The 17,300-nt window shown below is 39.4% G+C and overlaps 1 long non-coding RNA gene across 3 annotated transcripts in view; it reads left to right on the top strand.

The window, feature by feature from the left end:
- LOC138985964 (uncharacterized) overlaps window positions 1-17,300 on the top strand; it is an 84,075-nt gene that overhangs the window by 14,261 nt on the left and 52,514 nt on the right. For 2 of the 3 annotated variants that reach the window (XR_011462893.1, XR_011462892.1), the window contains exons 3-4: window positions 660-732; window positions 2,171-2,329. This is a non-coding gene — a long non-coding RNA (uncharacterized lncRNA). Of the gene's footprint in view, window positions 1-659; window positions 733-2,170; window positions 2,330-2,528; window positions 3,901-17,300 lie in introns of those variants that run through there. The other variant, XR_011462890.1, reaches the window with a different exon arrangement.

Genomic DNA, 17,300 nt, shown 5'->3' with positions numbered 1-17,300 from the left:
AGATACTAAAATATTTTATGAAGACAAACAAATAAACAAAACCCCAAGCCCCACATAACTCCCATGTGCTTCTGATGTGCCCATGGATTGACATACACTAATCCAGATGAAAGTAAAAATGAATTTCCTGAACATAAGTGGAAATAATGCCAGACCATTGTAGATTTCAAACTTCATGGAAAATTAAAAACTTCCCCTTTTTTGGAAGGATGTTTTATGAATCCAGTATATATAGCCTAAGTTTCCTATTCTTATTAGCTTATCACTTTCAGACTAATGTTGGAAATGATCATTGTCTGATGGCCTTTGGGGATGTTTATGTTCCTTTTCCCAGCAATGGGTTCCCTTGGCCAGCCGGCACTGTTCTTTTTCCATATTTCAGGATCTCAGTTTGAAACAAGCTATGAAAGCTTTCAACAGTCAATCATATTGACCATTACATTATTCTTTGTGACTTGGGAGAATACTCCTGTTACCTCAAGTGCTCTATCTGCTGAGAATTAGGAACCATTTCTATGTAATAAAGAACTATCGATCACCGGGAAGTATACTCTTCCTTCTTGTGGAAGAAAACTTATGACATTGAACTTGATAAGAGCCATTATTTTCACAAGCTCAAATGAAACATGTCTTCTTTGTCTCCCCTCCCACCTCTGCAGGTTCAAGTATGCAGAATAGACCAAATCGGAAAGAAGGCATCACTTTAGACTGAAACAAATCAGGGCTAACCAGGTAATCAACTTCTGTATAAAAACAATGAATTGTGCTACTCTGACTTAGCTGTTTCAAAGAAACTCCAATGTGCTCTTTATTCATTTCTGGATTGTTTCAAACCAGTGTCCAGTAGGGTCTTGAAAATAACCAGAATAGCTAGACTCTGTTACTTTAGTTCAGGTATTTAGGAATATTAAGTTCTGAGTAGGTTGGTGAAAGTGAAAGTGAAGTCCCTCAGTAGTGTCTGACTCTTTGTGAACTCATGGACTGTAGCCTAACAGGCTCCTCAGTCCATGGGATTTTCCAGGCAAGAATACTGGAGTGGGTTGCCATTTCCTTCTCCAGTGGATCTTCCTGACCCAGGGATCGAACCTGGGTCTCCGGCATTGTAGGCAGACGCTTTACCGTCTGAGCTACCAGGGATTGCAAGGTAGGTTGGTAGAGCTGTCTATAAAGGACGCTTAAAACATCACAGTGGGACTGTAGAGGGGAGCCTGTCCTGAAATTTGTCAGGTCTGCATTGTGGATACTGACTTGACTGGTTCCTCTGATTTAAGGATGCTGAAAGTATACTTTGCTGCCCCAAGTTATATTTTATCCATGTCTCTGACACTCCACCTCCAAAGAGTCATTCCTTTGTTTTTCTTTGCTTCACTCAAATTGAAAATTGTTTTGGTTTGTGCAAAATACAAAACTACCATATGCAAGCAAATACATTAAGGTAGTGATTAGTTTTGCTTTCCAGTGACTAAAAGGAACTAGTTGAGCTAGAAGAAACTTGCAATTTCATCATTGGGAAAGAAGGAAAGGTTTGCTAAGTAGGTGAAGGGAAAGCACAGAGAGAAGAAGAAGGGGCCAGCTGACATTTTTTTGCCCACTTGGAAACTTTGAACGGGGCCAACTGCCCACTCGAGCTTCCCAGGTGGTGCTAGTGGTGAAGATCCTTGCCAGTGCAGGAGCTGTAAGAGACACGAGTTCAGTCCCTGGGTTGGGAAGATCCCCTGGAGAAGGGCATGGCAGCCCACTCCCATATTCTTACCTGGAGAATTCCATGGCAGCTACAGTACATAGTCACACAGAGTTGGACACAAATGGAGCAACTTAGCACATATGAAAGTGCCCACTAAGTACTGCTTACAAACAAAACAAGCAACATATCTTTGAGAGCACTTTATTGCACTATTTCAGTAATTGTACTGGCCAGGACTCAGCAAGACTAGACTTAGGAAGGGTGGTTAACATTTCAGCTCTAGCATGACTTGTAAATCATGACATTGATTTGGGCACAGAGGCTAGAATATTTGAGGAGTTCCCTTCAAAGCTCAAACACAGAGGACAGAAAAGAGAGTTGGGCTTTAATATCACATTCCCCGTTTTGTAAGTTTGAGCTTGAGTTATGAAGCATCAAAGATCATTTTGTTCCTGCATTCGATTTTCTTCTTTTCACTTACAAAAGACCTTTTAGGCCAACGACCACTTGAGATGTCCCTGATTCCTCCGTGTTTCACTCACTGGCTCCTGGCTCCTGGAATCTGTTGGACCTGTATTTGCATTCACCATTTCTCAGGAGGGAAATGATTCTAGTGACCTCACTGTGGGGAGACAGGAGTTTCTGGTGAGTCATCAAACTGCCAGGCTGTTCTATGTAAGTGGGCTCTTGGCTCTGGATTAGGAAAGAAATGCCTTCATCAGGTAACACTGAAGCATCTTGGTGAACTCGCTAAGTGCGTGGGGTTACTAACCACCGTTTTTGGTGGGAAGATCAGGCTGTCACTTGTACTTCACCTTCAGAATTCTCCTCTGCTTGAATTAAGCTCTGCAGGCAGTGTCCTGGATTGTGAGAAGGATAGAGACCCTGAAGACATGCTGGCATTTATTCCTCCCACTGCTCCTGAGGACACACAGGAGAGTGTTCTGGCCAAATTAACCAGTTATCGGTTCCCCGAATAACTTCGGTTTTGGACCCCTGACTTGCCTCTGTGAGTAAGTGAGAGGTTCTCTTCCCTGCGTACTTTTGCCTCTTGGCTTTCCTGTCACTACACGAACATTCAGCCCACAGATTTCTGTTATCTAATCAGGTGCATCGGTCTGTGGTGGAGACGAGAAGGGAGGAACGCCCCTCTGACTCAGGTTTTGCACAAACAAAACTCATCCTTGTTAGCAAAGGCAGGAGGAGTACCCATGGCTGCTCAGATCAGATTTTCTCCCCACACTCTGTAGGGCAGTGCAGATGGGTGGGTTTTTACGGCAAGATAAGCAACTGGAGGGCTCCACTTGGGTATGCTAAAAAAAATTAAAATGTCAATATTTACACATGACCTTCAAGGCTCTTACACTCTTGCTTTCTTAGGATTCAGTACAGACTGCGTTTTCTTTAGCCTGTTACCAACAGCTTGGAAATTCAGTTAGAGGACATAACCCAAATGTTCTCCAAATGTTCCTCCCAAATGGTCATCGTGAAAAGTGCTGTTTTAAGGCGTGCAACCTTTCTGCACTAAGAGAGGGCTGTCGTCCTGCTTACCCAACTGCGGGGGAATTATCTGGAGATTAAAACCACCGATGATAAAGATAGTGCTGCCAAGCTGCTTTAATTTGTTGATAACTAAAGCACAAGAGGCCTCTTACAGGCTTCTCGAAGCCTCACTATTGTGTAGTGCACATTCAACCCTTGCTTGTGTGCTGACACAAACAAATAAATGCGATCATAACGGTTGAAATGTAGTTAGAAACACAATTGAGAACATCTGTATTGTAAGCAGAAATAAATTAGAAATACTGAAGTGTTGTGTAGCTGTGAAAACGAAGGAATAAAAAAATAACCCACAGTACCTGGATTAAGTGGTTATAAATAATTTATAAAGCAAAAATCTCATTACCCCCTGTGTAAACTCCCCCCTCAATGAAATATATTTTATGAATGTAGTAACACTGTAATAACCAAAGCATTTGTTTTTCCCCACAAACTTTCCATTTCATAACTGGGAGATTGTTTGGATTTACAAGTTCAGGACAAAACATCCCCGAATTTACTGGTTTTGCTTTCTTCCTGTGACCTTCAGCCCCGGGACTCTGTGGGCCTCTGCACGCCTTATCAGAATGCTGCTTTGCACATGTGAAAGTTTTCCCCAAATACCTTTCTGTAAATATGTTAACAGAAGTGAATACAAATCCCCTCAGCTCTGGGGAAAGGGCCTTGAAACTTGCATTGCAGTGCCCGTGGGGAGGGTAGGAGGCGTGCTTCCTGCCCAGGCCTACGTCACCCATGTGACTCCTGGAGTCCAGGCCACTGTCAATAAACTCAATCATGTTGTCTGGATCACTAAATAAAGTGACAGTTGCCAGATTAGCGAGTTTGTCCAGCTGAGCTATGGGGCCATTACACGGGGGGCCAGAATTTTCCACCGGGCACTATCCTCAGCATAGCCAGGATCCAAGGGGAGCCTGATTCTCTGCACACTCACTCACCCCTGCAGCTCTTCCCTCTCCAGTTTCTTGGTTCTTTTTTTTTCTATCATAAACCCATAGTCAGACTCTGGAACATCATGAGACCCAGTGGCATGCTCAAGGGTTAAGCATGACTCTGGTGTCCTGTTGTTTATGAAACCCAGTTCTTCTGAGTCATGCAAGCTGAACCCTCATATCTTTAAGAGATGCTAGGGAGGGAGGTAAAGCGGAGGAAGCTGGCTCATTACAACCTTTTATGTAACAGGAGACACCCTAAGCCTAATCGGCTCCTACCTCAAATACCTTGTGATTCCTTCTGAGCTTTTAATTAATGAGTTAACGTACATCCTATCTGGCTCTCTTGGAGTCCTTGGAATGGTTCCTCAGTGAACCACAGATATCCACAAAGATAACTGTCTGATTTCTAGCCTGAAGCCTGGTCAGGTGCTGCTCCACTCTCATGACTTGTGACCATGTTCTATTTCTGCCTCACCCATTGGAGGTGGCTAAGCCACTAAGCAGAATGACCCCATTAGATTCCCTTCTGGTAAGAAGTCACTCATGGACTCATCTTTGGAGTCACATTCAAAAACATGTAATTTCTCCTTGTTCAGGTATGCAGCTAGTGGGGGAAATTACTAGGTTATGAGTCAGAAGATTGTTCTGATGTCTTCTTGAATCTACCTGAGTGACTTTGGATTCATCCACCTTGGAGCCTCACTTATTATTGGAAATGGGGATAGTATTACCTCACACTTTTCACTTCAATGTGACCTAAATAAGGTCACGCACATAAAAGGGCTGTTTATGTGCTGTTATTGAATGGTTTAGAGCGTTATATGTTATTGAAGGGTATGGGGTTATTTGTCTTTGTTCAGGCTACCATAACGAAATACACCACACTGAGTAGCTTGTCAGCAAAAAAATTCATTTCTTTAAGTTCTGGAGGCTGGAAGTCTGAAATCTGGGAGCCAGCGTGGTTGTGTGAAGGCTCTTTTCTGGTTGTAGACTTCTCAGCTTCTGACTGTGTCTATGCATGCTGGAGTAGAAGGGAGGATCTTTCTAGAGCCTTTTCAAATTTAAATTTACTTATTTTTAATTGGAAGATGATTGCTTTACAGTACTTTTAGTTTCTGCCATATATCAACATGGATCAGCCATAGGTATACATATGTCCCCTCCTTGAACCTCTCCCCTGCCTCCCACCCCATCCCAGCCTTCTAGGTTGTCACAGAGCACTGGATTTGAGCTTCCTGTGTCATACAGCACATTTCCACTGGCTATCTAGTTGATGAAAGTGAAAGTGGAGAGTGAAAAATTTGGCTTAAAGCTCAACATTCAGAAAATGAAGATCATGGCATCCGGTCCCATCACTTCATGGGAAATAGATGGGGAAACAGTGGAAACAGTGTCAGACTCTATTTTGGGGGGCTCCAAATCACTGCAGATGGTGACTGCAGCCATGAAATTAAAAGATACTTACTCCTTGGAAGAAAAGTTATGACCAACCTAGATAGCATATTCAAAAGCAGAAACATTACTTTGCCAACAAAGGTCCGTCTAGTCAAGGCTATGGTTTTTCCTGTGGTCATGTATGGATGTGAGAGTTGGACTGTGAAGAAGGCTGAGTGCCGAAGAATTGATGCTTTTGAACTGTGGTGTTGGAGAAGACTCTTGAGAGTCCCTTGGACTGCAAAGGGATCCAACCAGTCCATTCTGAAGGAGATCAGTCCTGGGATTTCTTTGGAAGGAATGATGTTAAGGCTGAAACTCTAGTACTTTGGCCACCTCACGCGAAGAGTTGACTCCTTGGAAAAGACTCTGATGCTGGGAGGGATTGGGGGCAGGAGGACAAGGGGACGACAGAGGATGAGATGGCTGGATGGCATCACTGACTCGATGGACGTGAGTCTCAGTGAACTCCGGGAGTTGGTGATAGACAGGGAGGCCTGGCGTGCTGCGATTCATGGGGTCACAAAGAGTCGGACATGACTGAGTGACTGAACTGATCTAGTTTACATATGGTAATGTGTATGTTTCAGTGCTACTCTCTCAGTTTGTCCCAGCCTCTCCTTCCCTGTGTCCGCAAGTATGTTCTCTGAGGGCATTGATCTCATTGCAAGAGCTCTGTCCCCCTGACCTAATCACCTCCCATGGCTAGCTCCCTGATACATCAGCTTAGGGGTTAGAAGTTCAACATGTGAGTTTTGGGGGGACACCAAACATTCAGAATATAGCATCTTTATTAAAAGGAAATTTCTATCCTACCTCTATTACAATATAGTTGGTTTGAGGATCAAATTAAATGAAATATGTGCAAAAGGCTTTGCACATCACTATATCATGAATGGAGTGGCAGAGCGCTGTCAGCTGGGTGGCTTGTGGTCAGTAGGTTAATGTACACATTTGCCAGAGCAGCACAGTTTTCTAAACCAAAAAGAGGAAGCATAGACTGGAGACTTTAAATCTGTCCTTATGGTTATCAAGACTTTTTTTTTTTTTTTTTTACTGTGAGCACCTCAATCAATTGTTTTGAGAGTTTTGGCTCATTTCTTTTACTTCTAATATGAAGAAACAGCAGTCATCCCTTTACACGGTCTTTGGGAAAACATAACTGAAATGAATTCCAAAGATAGCTTTTAAGGACAAAGTTATGTGAAGGACAGAAATTGTGTGTGGACTCTCTCAGCAATGAATAGGCACGTCTCCACATACCCCTAGGATCTCAAGCTGATAATGTAACAACGAGAACCTATTGAATCAGGACAAGGGAATGGTTCTGCTCGTGTGACAATCTAGGTCTCAGAGTCTGGTATGCAGGCGGGGTGGAAAGAGCAGATTGCATTTTCAGGAGAAAGGTTAAGCTTGAATGTTTTGGACAGGAGGTGGTTTAGATGCATTTTTAAAAAGTCCTTGAATTTACCTGATGAGTTTTGTGTCCTTGTGATGGTTGTAGCCTATTGCAGGGTAGGAATAAATTTAGCAACACAAAAGAGGTCATTTAAAAATCTCTCCTTTCAGATGCCCCATTTCGTCTGGTGCCCCTTCTAGCTTTCTCTTCTTCACAAATTTGGCAGCCTGCGAAGCTGCCCTTCTGATCGTGAGTTTACAATTAGTGGTATGTGGTTTCAGAAATGTTTCAAAACTTTTATAGAAGAGTTGTGAAAAGGTGGAGGTTTCCAGAAAACCTATAACAGAAGTTCAGAGATCCATTTATTTATTTATTTAGATTTTAAAACAACATTTCAGTTTAAACTAATTTTAGGCTTGAAAATGTTGAAAAAAAATACTATAAAGTATTTCTTTATATCCCTCACTCTGCTTCTACTTATGTTAAAGTCTCTCATCACCGTTATAATTATCAAGAACAGGAGATGAACATTAGTACAGTGTTAGTAACGAAACTACAGACTTCATTAGAAATTCACAAAGTTTCCTACAAATATCGTTTTCCAGCTCCAGGATCGTATCCAGAACCTCACATTGCATTTTGCCTCCAATCTGTCACAGTTTCTCAGTCTTTCCTTGTTCCTTACGACTGGCTCTTTTAGAAGAGTAGTGATCAGTAATTTTGTAAAATATTCTTTAACTTAGCTCTGTCTAATGTTTTCTCATGATTGGGATAAGGTTATGCAGGTTTTGCAAAAATACCACAGAAATGAAAAGGTTCAGCACATCATATCATATACCAATATGCCAATATGTCTTATTCAGTTCAGTTCAGTTCACTCACTCAGTTGTGTCTGACTCTTTGTGACCCCATGGACTGCAGCATGACAGGATTCCCTGTCCATCACCAACTCCTGGAGCCTATTTAAACTCATGTCCATCACGTGGTGATGCCATCCAACAATCTCATCCTCTGTCATCCCCTTCTCCTCCTGCCTTCAATCTTTCCCAGCATCAGGGTCTTTACTAATGAGTCAGTTCTTTGCATCAGGTGGCCGAACTATTGGAGTTTCAGCTTAAGCATCAGTCCTTCCAATGAATATTCAGGACTAATTTCCTTTAGGATTGACTGGTTTGATCTCCTTGTAGTCCAAGAGACTCTCAAGAGTCTTCTCCAACACCACAGTTCAAAAGCACCAATTCTTCAGTGCTCAGCTTTCTTTATAGTCCAAATCTCACATTCATACATGACTACTGCAAAAACCATAGCTTTGACTAGATGGACGTTTGTTGGTAAAGTAATATCTCTGCCTTTTAATATGCTGTCTAGGTTTGTCATAGCTTTTTTTTTCCAAGGAGCAATTTCATGGCTGCAATCACCATCTGCAGTGATTTTGAAGCCTCCCCAAAATAAAGTCTCTCACTGTTTCCATTGTTTCCCCATCTATTTGCCATGAAGTGACGAGACTGGATGCCATGATCTTAGTTTTCTGAATGTTGAGTTTTAAGCCAACTTTTTCACTCTCCTCTTTCATTTTCATCAAGAGGCTCTTTAGTTCTTCTTCACTTTCTGCCATAAGGGTGGTGTCATCTGCATGTCTGAGGTTGTTGATATTTCTCCCGGCAATCTTGATTCCAGCTTGTGCTTCCTCCAGCCTGGCATTTCACATGATGTACTCTGCATGTAAGTTAAATAAGCAGGATGTCTTATTACTGGTGTGTCTTATTACTAGTGATATTTACTTTGATCACTTGGTTAAGTTGGTACCTGCTTGTTTCTCCACAATGAAGTTACTATCTTTCCCTTTGTATTGATAAGTACTTTGAGGCAGGTACTTTGAGTTTATTCAAATTTTCTATCATTCTTGAATTTTTTCTGCATGAAATATTAAGCAGTTAAGAAAAGGAAAAGCCATAACAAACCTAGACAACATATTAAAAATCAGAGACATTACTTTGCTGACAAAGGTCCATTGAGTCAAAGCTATTGTTCTTCCAGTAGCCATGTATGGATGTGAGAGTTGGACCATAAAGAAAGCTGAGCACTGAAGAATTGGTGCTTTTGAATTGTGGTGTTGGAGAAGACTCTTGAGAGTCCCCTGGACTGCAAGGAGATCAAACCAGTCAATCCTAAAGGAAATCAGTCCTGAATATTCATTGGAAGGACTGAGGCTGAAGCTGAAGCTCTAATACTTTGGCCACTTGATATGAAGTACTGATTCACTGAAAAAGAACCGGATGCTGGGAAAGATTGAAGGCGGGAGGGAAGGGGATGACAGAGGATGAGACAGTTGGCTGGCATCACTGACTTGATGGACATGAATTTGAGCAAGCTCTGGGAGCTGGTGATGGACAGGGAAGCCTGGCATGCTGTATGTAGTCCATGGTGTTGCAAAAAGTCAGACATGACTAAGCAACTTAACCGAATTGAAGAAAAGGAGATACACTCTTTGATCATTTGCTTCTTTTCACTTAATATATGTGAAACATCAGTTCTAGAGGTTTTGTTCATTCTTTTATACAGTTGCGTAGTATTCTATTACATGGCAATACCAGTTTATTCAAGCACTGTTCCACATATGGGCATTTAAGTTGTTTCTAGTGTTTTGCAATTGCAAACAATGAGGCAATGTATAAATTTGTGCATATGTCTACCTACATTGTTGGAGATATGTCCCCTAGAACTGAGATTGCTAGGTTAAAAAGAAAATGCATATGCAGTTTTGTTAGACATTGCCAAATGTTCCTCTAGAATGGTTGCAGTAATTTGCATTCTTACTAGAAATGTAGGTAAGTGCCTGTTTCTCCATAGTTTCAACAATAAGCTTAAGTAATAGAATTTGTTCTCATATTTTACATGTTTTGCCAGTCTGATAGGTGAAAAATGGATTTGTTGGAGTATGAATGAGTTTGAGCAGTTTTTTGCATGTTTGAAGGCTTTTTAAAAAAAATCTTTGGGATGTATGTGTGAATTTCCCTTCATTTTTCTATCAGGATTTATGTCCTTTGTCCATTAATAATTAATATTTCTTTGTATATAAAGAATAAAAGTTCTCTGGTATATATTACAAATATTTTCTTGCCATTCATCAGTTGTCCTGTGATCTTGTTTATGGTGCTTTTTGTCATGCAAAATTTTTTTCATTCAAATGCAGTCAAATTTATTAACTTTTCTGGTCTCTGATTTTAAACCATAGGTAGGAAGTCTTTTTCTTACCAAGGTTAAAGAATAGAATAATTTAGCTATGTTTTCCTTTATATGATTTGATTTCAATTTTTATATTTAGATATCTAATCCACTTGGAGTTCATTTACTATATGATGTGAGGTATAGATGTATTTTAACTTTTCCAAATGATTACATACTTGTTTCAGACTATTTATTTAAAAGTTCATCTTTACCCCAGTGATTTGAGATGCCACTTTTTCCATATACTAAATTTCCATGCAATTTGGAGGCTATATCTGGACTACTTTATTCTAGTCTATTTGTCTGTTTCTCTACTCATGTTCCACATTGCTTTAATTATCAAGGCTTTATAGAATATTTTAATTTCTGAGAAGAACTAGTCACCACACACAGTTTTTCTTTCTTAGTGTTTTTCTACCTATCTTTGCATGCTTTTTTTTTTTCATTTGAATTTTAGTATCAAATTGTCTAACTTCAGAAAATAGCTTGCTGTTATTTTATTTTTATTAAATTCAATTTATTATTAACTTTGGGAGAATAGGTTTTTTTTCCTTAATAATAACTACAATCCTATTAAGAATAAAGGATGTCTTTCCATTTGTTCTAACCTTAATTAGTGTCATTCAAGAGTGTTTAAAAATTTTTCCTTTTGGATGTTTGTATACTTTTTGTTAAATTTACTTGTAAGTACTGCATTTTGATGTTGTTGTAAATGGGTTTTTATTTACCATGATTTCTTCTGTTTATTATTTCTTTATATGAAGGGATTTGATTTTAATGAGCTAATTTCATATCCTACTACTTTGGTAAATACTTTCATCATTTGAGTTAGTTTTACTATTGATTCTTTGAATTTTCCAGGTTTATTATATCATCTGCAAATATAGTTTCTTTCTTCTTTAGTCATTCTTATGCCTCTAGTTGATTTCTTTTGTCTAATTGTATTGTCCGGTAGTACTAATAGTAGTAGAGATCATGGGCATTTGTGTTCCTGATCTTAGTGGAGATGGCAGTAGTGTTTCTTCATTAAATAAGATATTGACTTTAGAACTATTCATTATTTCAAGAAGTATCTTTCAGTTCTTATATACTGGAGTAATTTTATCATGATTGTGTTGAATTTAGTCAAATGCTTTCTCAGTGTCTATGGAAATTGTCATATCATTTTTTTCCTTTAGACTTATTATTTGTAGTAGGCTGAATAATGGCCATCAGGTCCTAATTTCCAAAAGCTATAAATGCTACCTTTTACAATAAAACTGTTGTAGATATGATTAAATTAAGGAACTTCAGATGAGGAAATTATCATGGATTATCTAAGTGGACCCTACATGCTATCACAAATGTGCTTGTAAAATAGAAGTAAAGTGAGATTAGACACCTATGTAGGGGAGAAGGTGGTGAGCAGATGGAGGCAGAGATTAGAGTGATGTAGTCACCAGATAAGACACTGATGTGATTTAGTTGGATGAAGCTCCTTCTTTGGTAGATTCTTTATGAACAATGTATAGGTACAGAATTCCCTAAGTTCTTGTATATTAAAAATTGTTATTTGATATTTGAAGGATAGCTTGACTGTGTACAAAATCTTTTGTTCACAATTTCTTTCACTAAACTTTAAAAAAATGCTACTTCATTGTCACCTTTTTTGTACATTGATTTGTTAAAACTCTGATGCCGGTTGAATTTTCTTGACATCATTAGTTTTGCCAAAAAAAAGTTTTGAAAAAATTGTTTGTTCTTTTTGTCTGGAGGTCTTGAAGATTTTATTTTTGCATTTGAAATCTAAGAGTTTATAAGCATATGTCTCAGTTATTATTTACTTTCCTCAGATACCCAGTAAGCCTTTCCAACCTAGATTCATGTCTTTTTCTATTTCTGGAAAAATTTTTTTGGATTATAATTTTAAAGACTAATTGCACATCATTTTTTTCTTTTTCTTCTCTATGACTCCAGTAATAAAATATTATTCCTTTTTGCCTGTCTTCTATTTCCACTACTTTTCTCTGATCCACTTTATATTTTCCTTTGTGTCATTTCATTCTCTTTGTTGTTTTCCTGCATTTCTTCAATGTCCCTTATTATTTTCCTTTGAGTCTGTTTTCTCTTGGGCACTACAATTTCTTCTTTATTTATAATATCATCTTTTTTCTTTCATTTCTTTCCTGAGTTCAGTCAACAATTTTTCATTCTCCCCCTTTTTGACCATTTCTGTTCTCAGTGTTTGAATTCATAATTTAAAGTGTATTTTTTCATATCTTTAAATCTTTGTTATGATATATTTAATTTGATTTGGAGTATAAGCATAAAGTTTCCTTCTGCTTCATGTTTTATTTTTGTTTTGTTTTTTTTTTTTTTTTTTTTTTTTGGAGGAGGGTGGTTGGATTTTCCTGTGTTGATTTCTGTGTAAATTCATTCTGCTGTAGTCCTTTTTGGATTTTATTGTTCTGAGTTTCCTTTTTGTGATACTGGAATATTTTACACAGTTCTAACTGAAAGGCACTCTTCACTGTTGTGTATTAAAATTCAAATACTTTAGCAGGTTTTGTTTGTTTTGGTGTGGAAGAGGGATTGTGAGTCCACTAATTTTGTTGATCTATTTTTTTCTTGCTGAACTCTACATTTTTCTTCATTTCTGCTTTACTACCTAATTGCTAAAGGACTCTTGTTCTTATTTCTTTCTCTTTTATTTTCTCTTCCAGAAACTATTGTTTGAAAGACAATTCCTTTAAATCATACTTGCTCATTTTAAACTATCCTTTTCCCTTTAAATTGTGTGCCTAGCCCTTTAAGGAGATGCCTACACCCTTTCAAAGGCACAACTTTGAAGTCTCCTTTAGGATATTCTGCTCTGTTTAATCTTTCTGGTGGTCTTTTTAACTTTTCTTAAGGTCCCCTTGTCTGTTCCCTCTTCTGTATTCCTAACAGTTTTTATTGACCTGTCTTTGCTTACAGCAAAGCTCTGTGGTGGGGGATGAAAGGGACAGAAAGGCATAGAATTTGTTTCTTTTTCTCTTTTTACTCACTATATATATTTAGCATTCTTAGCATTCTTTTAAAGTAATATTGAGAATATGATTTTGTAGAGAGATTTCAGGGTTCTTAAGTTATTGTGTTCTGTTCCATGGAGGGATGGATGTTGGGAGGTTATTTACAATATACCTATCATTGTCTTCAGTTGCATAAAAGTCCTTATAGGATGCACATTTGCATGTTAAAAGAGCAATCTCATCTAGGCCAGTGGTTTTACTAACCACCTGTATAGCTGATGACACCCATATTTAGATTTTGAATTCAAACTTTTTCTAAGCTTGGATCCACATATCCACCTATAATCATACAACCTCAAATTCACCAAGATCAAAACCCAACAATCTTTCTCCAGGAAGAATGATCTCCTCCCTCCTCTCACACACTCTGTTTTGGGTTGAAAAGTAGCATTCTCTACTGGGACACTCAAGATAGAAACTTGAGAGTCATTTAGAGTTGCCTATCTTCCTTGCCCACACATCCAATTGACACTTAATAAATGGCTATTGGATGAAAGTCCTCAAACTTTCTAGAAGAAGATGAGAAAGAAAACATTTCTGTCCATTGATAACACCTGGTATAGGGCTGGATCACTATTCTTTGCTACTCAGGGTTAGATATTGCTAGTGGTAGGAATAACAGCACAGAACACTTATAATTTAATAAGGAGTTTATAGGAGTGATAAACTTCTTATTGGAGCACAAGATGTTAGAGGCAGGGACAATGTCTTAGTGAATCATTCACAATATTTGGCAGAAAGCTTAATAAAGTTCATTAGGGATATTTAAAAAATTAATAATAAAATGAATGAATGACTTTAATATCATCTGTGATTAAGGACATACCTCCTAATGCAAAGAAAAACTTTTCAAAAAGATCCTTAAACTTAAGGAATCCAACTCAAATTCCTACAAGCATTAGGAATGTTAAAAAATAAATGACTAGGCCACTTTGACACTGGCAAACTCGAAGTCTGAAAGGGGCTTCTTACTTACATTTCTGTGTGTGCCATGAACCCCTTTGAAATCTGGTTGAAACTTATGGACCCCTCTCAAAATAATGCTTTAAATATATAACATTAAGATATATAGAATTACAAAGGAAACAAATTACATGGAAATATAATTATCAAAGTATTAAAAATACACAAATGTGTGAGATAGTAATATATGTGCTTCTTTATTAATGCATTAAATAACAAGATCTAACAGCCAAACTAATAACTAGCATATTTTAAGTAGTGGTGACTATAAGCAGTTTTTCAAGATATCTATAACAACTGTGATATATATGAAAACATCTGTGATTTCCATTGGTGATGCAGTGAAGGCATACCTGCCAACACCACAGTAGTTTTTTGCCTTTATACATACTTGAATAAAATGCTAAATTTCAGTTAGAAATTAATAAAAATAAAGATACAATGTTTTTTTCCCCAACCAAGTTTATAGCTATCTGAGTTCCATACACACAGCTGCATCTATGAAGTCCAAGTTAAGAACCCCTGGTTTAGAAGGTGCCACTGCTATCAAGTGTATCGGACTCTACCCAGACACAATAGTGGCCTTAAGGGCTTCAGTTTTTTTATGATCTCTGACCTAAACCCTTATGCAATTATGGATCCATCATTTCATAGTCCCTCTATAAGAGTTGTCCTTATGAAGGAAAAAAAAAAAAGATTGGAATATGACAACTGAGTTGTCTCTTGACAGGCAGAAAGGTCTGTTTTGCCTGAGACAAAGTGGACTTGCATTTTTGCAAAGTTGAGATGATATTCATTAGTCATTCTCTGCAGACCCCAGTCTGAAGGAGCTCTCAGAAGCTGGGGCCATGACAGAGGAGGGTGTGGAAGGTGATGGAAGAGGGCTGGAACCTGGAAAACAAATTCTACAACTTGTAGATAATAAACGAAAAGGGTAAGAACTTCCCACTGGCTGATAGAAAGAAAATGTCACAAACACGAAAACATAATAAAGCTGGCTTTGAGTCCTGGTGCCTTCCCTTCATGATTAATGATTGGTCTCAAATAGGATGGGTAAGGGAAAGTGAAGTTCCTCTTGAAGTAGCTTTAAAAATGCCACAGCTTAAAAAAAATTATTGTAACATCAATTTAAGGAAAAAAAACTCTGCTGAAATGTAAAGGTCAAGAAAGATTTGGGTGTTTTTAAATGCTGTCTAGAAGAAATTCTTATAAAGGTTAAGATGTCATGTAGTTTCAGAGTTATGGGCATAGAAGGGGGGTACTGCACAAAAGCCGTGCTACCTGGGGGACTTCGGTGACGGTGACCCATGCCGTGGGGTGGCTGGGCGGGCAGCGGGCAGCTGTTGGATCACACTGTGTCACTGTGTCTGTGGGGAAAACCAACCACGTCTCTCTCACAGCCTTTAAAGCCAGGGAACATTTCACGTCCAAAGCTATGTTCTGACTACATGCAGGCCTTAAGATGACCTGCCCCCGACCTCCCAACAGCACCGCTCAGAACTGCATTTAAAGACCCCCAGGGGAAGGCATGCCAAACCCCTGCTGCCCCTCTTGCCTTCTCTCACTCTGTGTGGAACCTCTTAGTCTTTCAGAGAAAGTTTCCACAGACAGAGCCAGGCCTGGTTTGTGAGTTTATGACATGTAGGAGAAAAATCTCCTGACCTCTACAGAGAAGGTGTCCTGTGAGCGCAGCAGAGGTTTCCATGACTTCACAGTGGTCTAGGGATAGGTGTCCACTTGGTCTCAGCTGTCCTAGTCATAAGCTTTTTGTTGCTGTTCAGTCACCAAGTCATGTCCAACTCTGTGACCCCACGGACTGCAGCACCCCAGGCTTCCCTGTCCCTTACTATCTCCCAGAGTTTGCCCAAGTTCATGTCCATTGAATCAGTGATACCATCCAACTGTCTCAATCTCTGTCATCCTCTTCGCCTTCTGCCTTCAATTTTTCCCAATATTAAAGTCTTTTCCAATGATCCGGCTGTTTGCATCAGGTGGCCAAAGTATTGAAGCTTCAGCTTCAGCATCAGTCCTTCCAATGAATATTCAGGGCTGACTACCTTTAAGATTGGTAGTCAAAGACTACCAGACTCCCAAGTGATATTTCCTGGCCATGGTGATCCTGCCAGGGGCATGCAGCGTCGAGCACCCACACACCAGTTCATCTGAGCAGGACTATTGCTCAAGGATACCTAGGGGAATCCAGGGCGTCCCCTGGTCACTGGAGAGCACTGGTTCTCAATCAGTCTCTACAAGCCTGCCTTCCCAAACCACCTGGAAGGGGTCCACATGCTTTCAATCTGGTCTGTGAAGAGGCAGCTCGGGAAAAGTGGGAATGCCCGGGAGCCTGTCAGAAAGGCAGAATTTCAGGCCTCACCTCAGACTTTTTGAACTAGAATCTGTGTGTTAACAAAATGTGATGTGTGCCTATAAAATTCTAAGGTGCTCTGCTTGCTCAAGACATATGTCTGCATGAGTAAGTGTGTGCACACATGTGGACACACACAGAGGCCAACTCTCCTCTGGGAAATCTCTGCTGAGTGATAAGAGTACGGCATAGCCTGCAGAAGAAAAGGATGGGAATGACCATTATAGAGAGTTCTAATTTGTCTTGCCAACACCTATGAAAGGCTCAAGAGTTAGACACTGTGCACTGGTTGTGGATGTTTATCTCAGTGAGCTTTACCTGGATGATACGGGCCATTAGCAGATCAAATCAGGTCATTTGACCCCTCACACCATCTCACCCTGAAGATAACCACTATGGTGGGATCACTCACCTAGAGCCAGACATCCTGGAATGCGAAGTCAAGTGGACCTTAGGAAGCAATACTACAAACAAACTAGTGGAGGTGATGGAATTCCAGTTGAGCTACTTCAAACCCTAAAAGATGATGCTGTGAAAGTGCTGCACTCAATATGCCAGCAAATTTGGAAAACTCAGCAGTATCCACAGGACTGGAAAAGGTCAATTTTCATTCCAATCCCATGGAAAGGCAATGCCAAAGAGTGTTCAAACTACCGCACAATTGCACTCATCTCACACACTAGCA

The sequence above is a fragment of the Bos mutus genome, chromosome 3 (genome assembly GCF_027580195.1).
Source record: "Bos mutus isolate GX-2022 chromosome 3, NWIPB_WYAK_1.1, whole genome shotgun sequence".
NCBI lineage: Eukaryota > Metazoa > Chordata > Mammalia > Artiodactyla > Bovidae > Bos > Bos mutus.
Note: the sequence above shows the minus strand (reverse complement) of the source record. Positions and strands in the feature narration are given on the sequence as shown.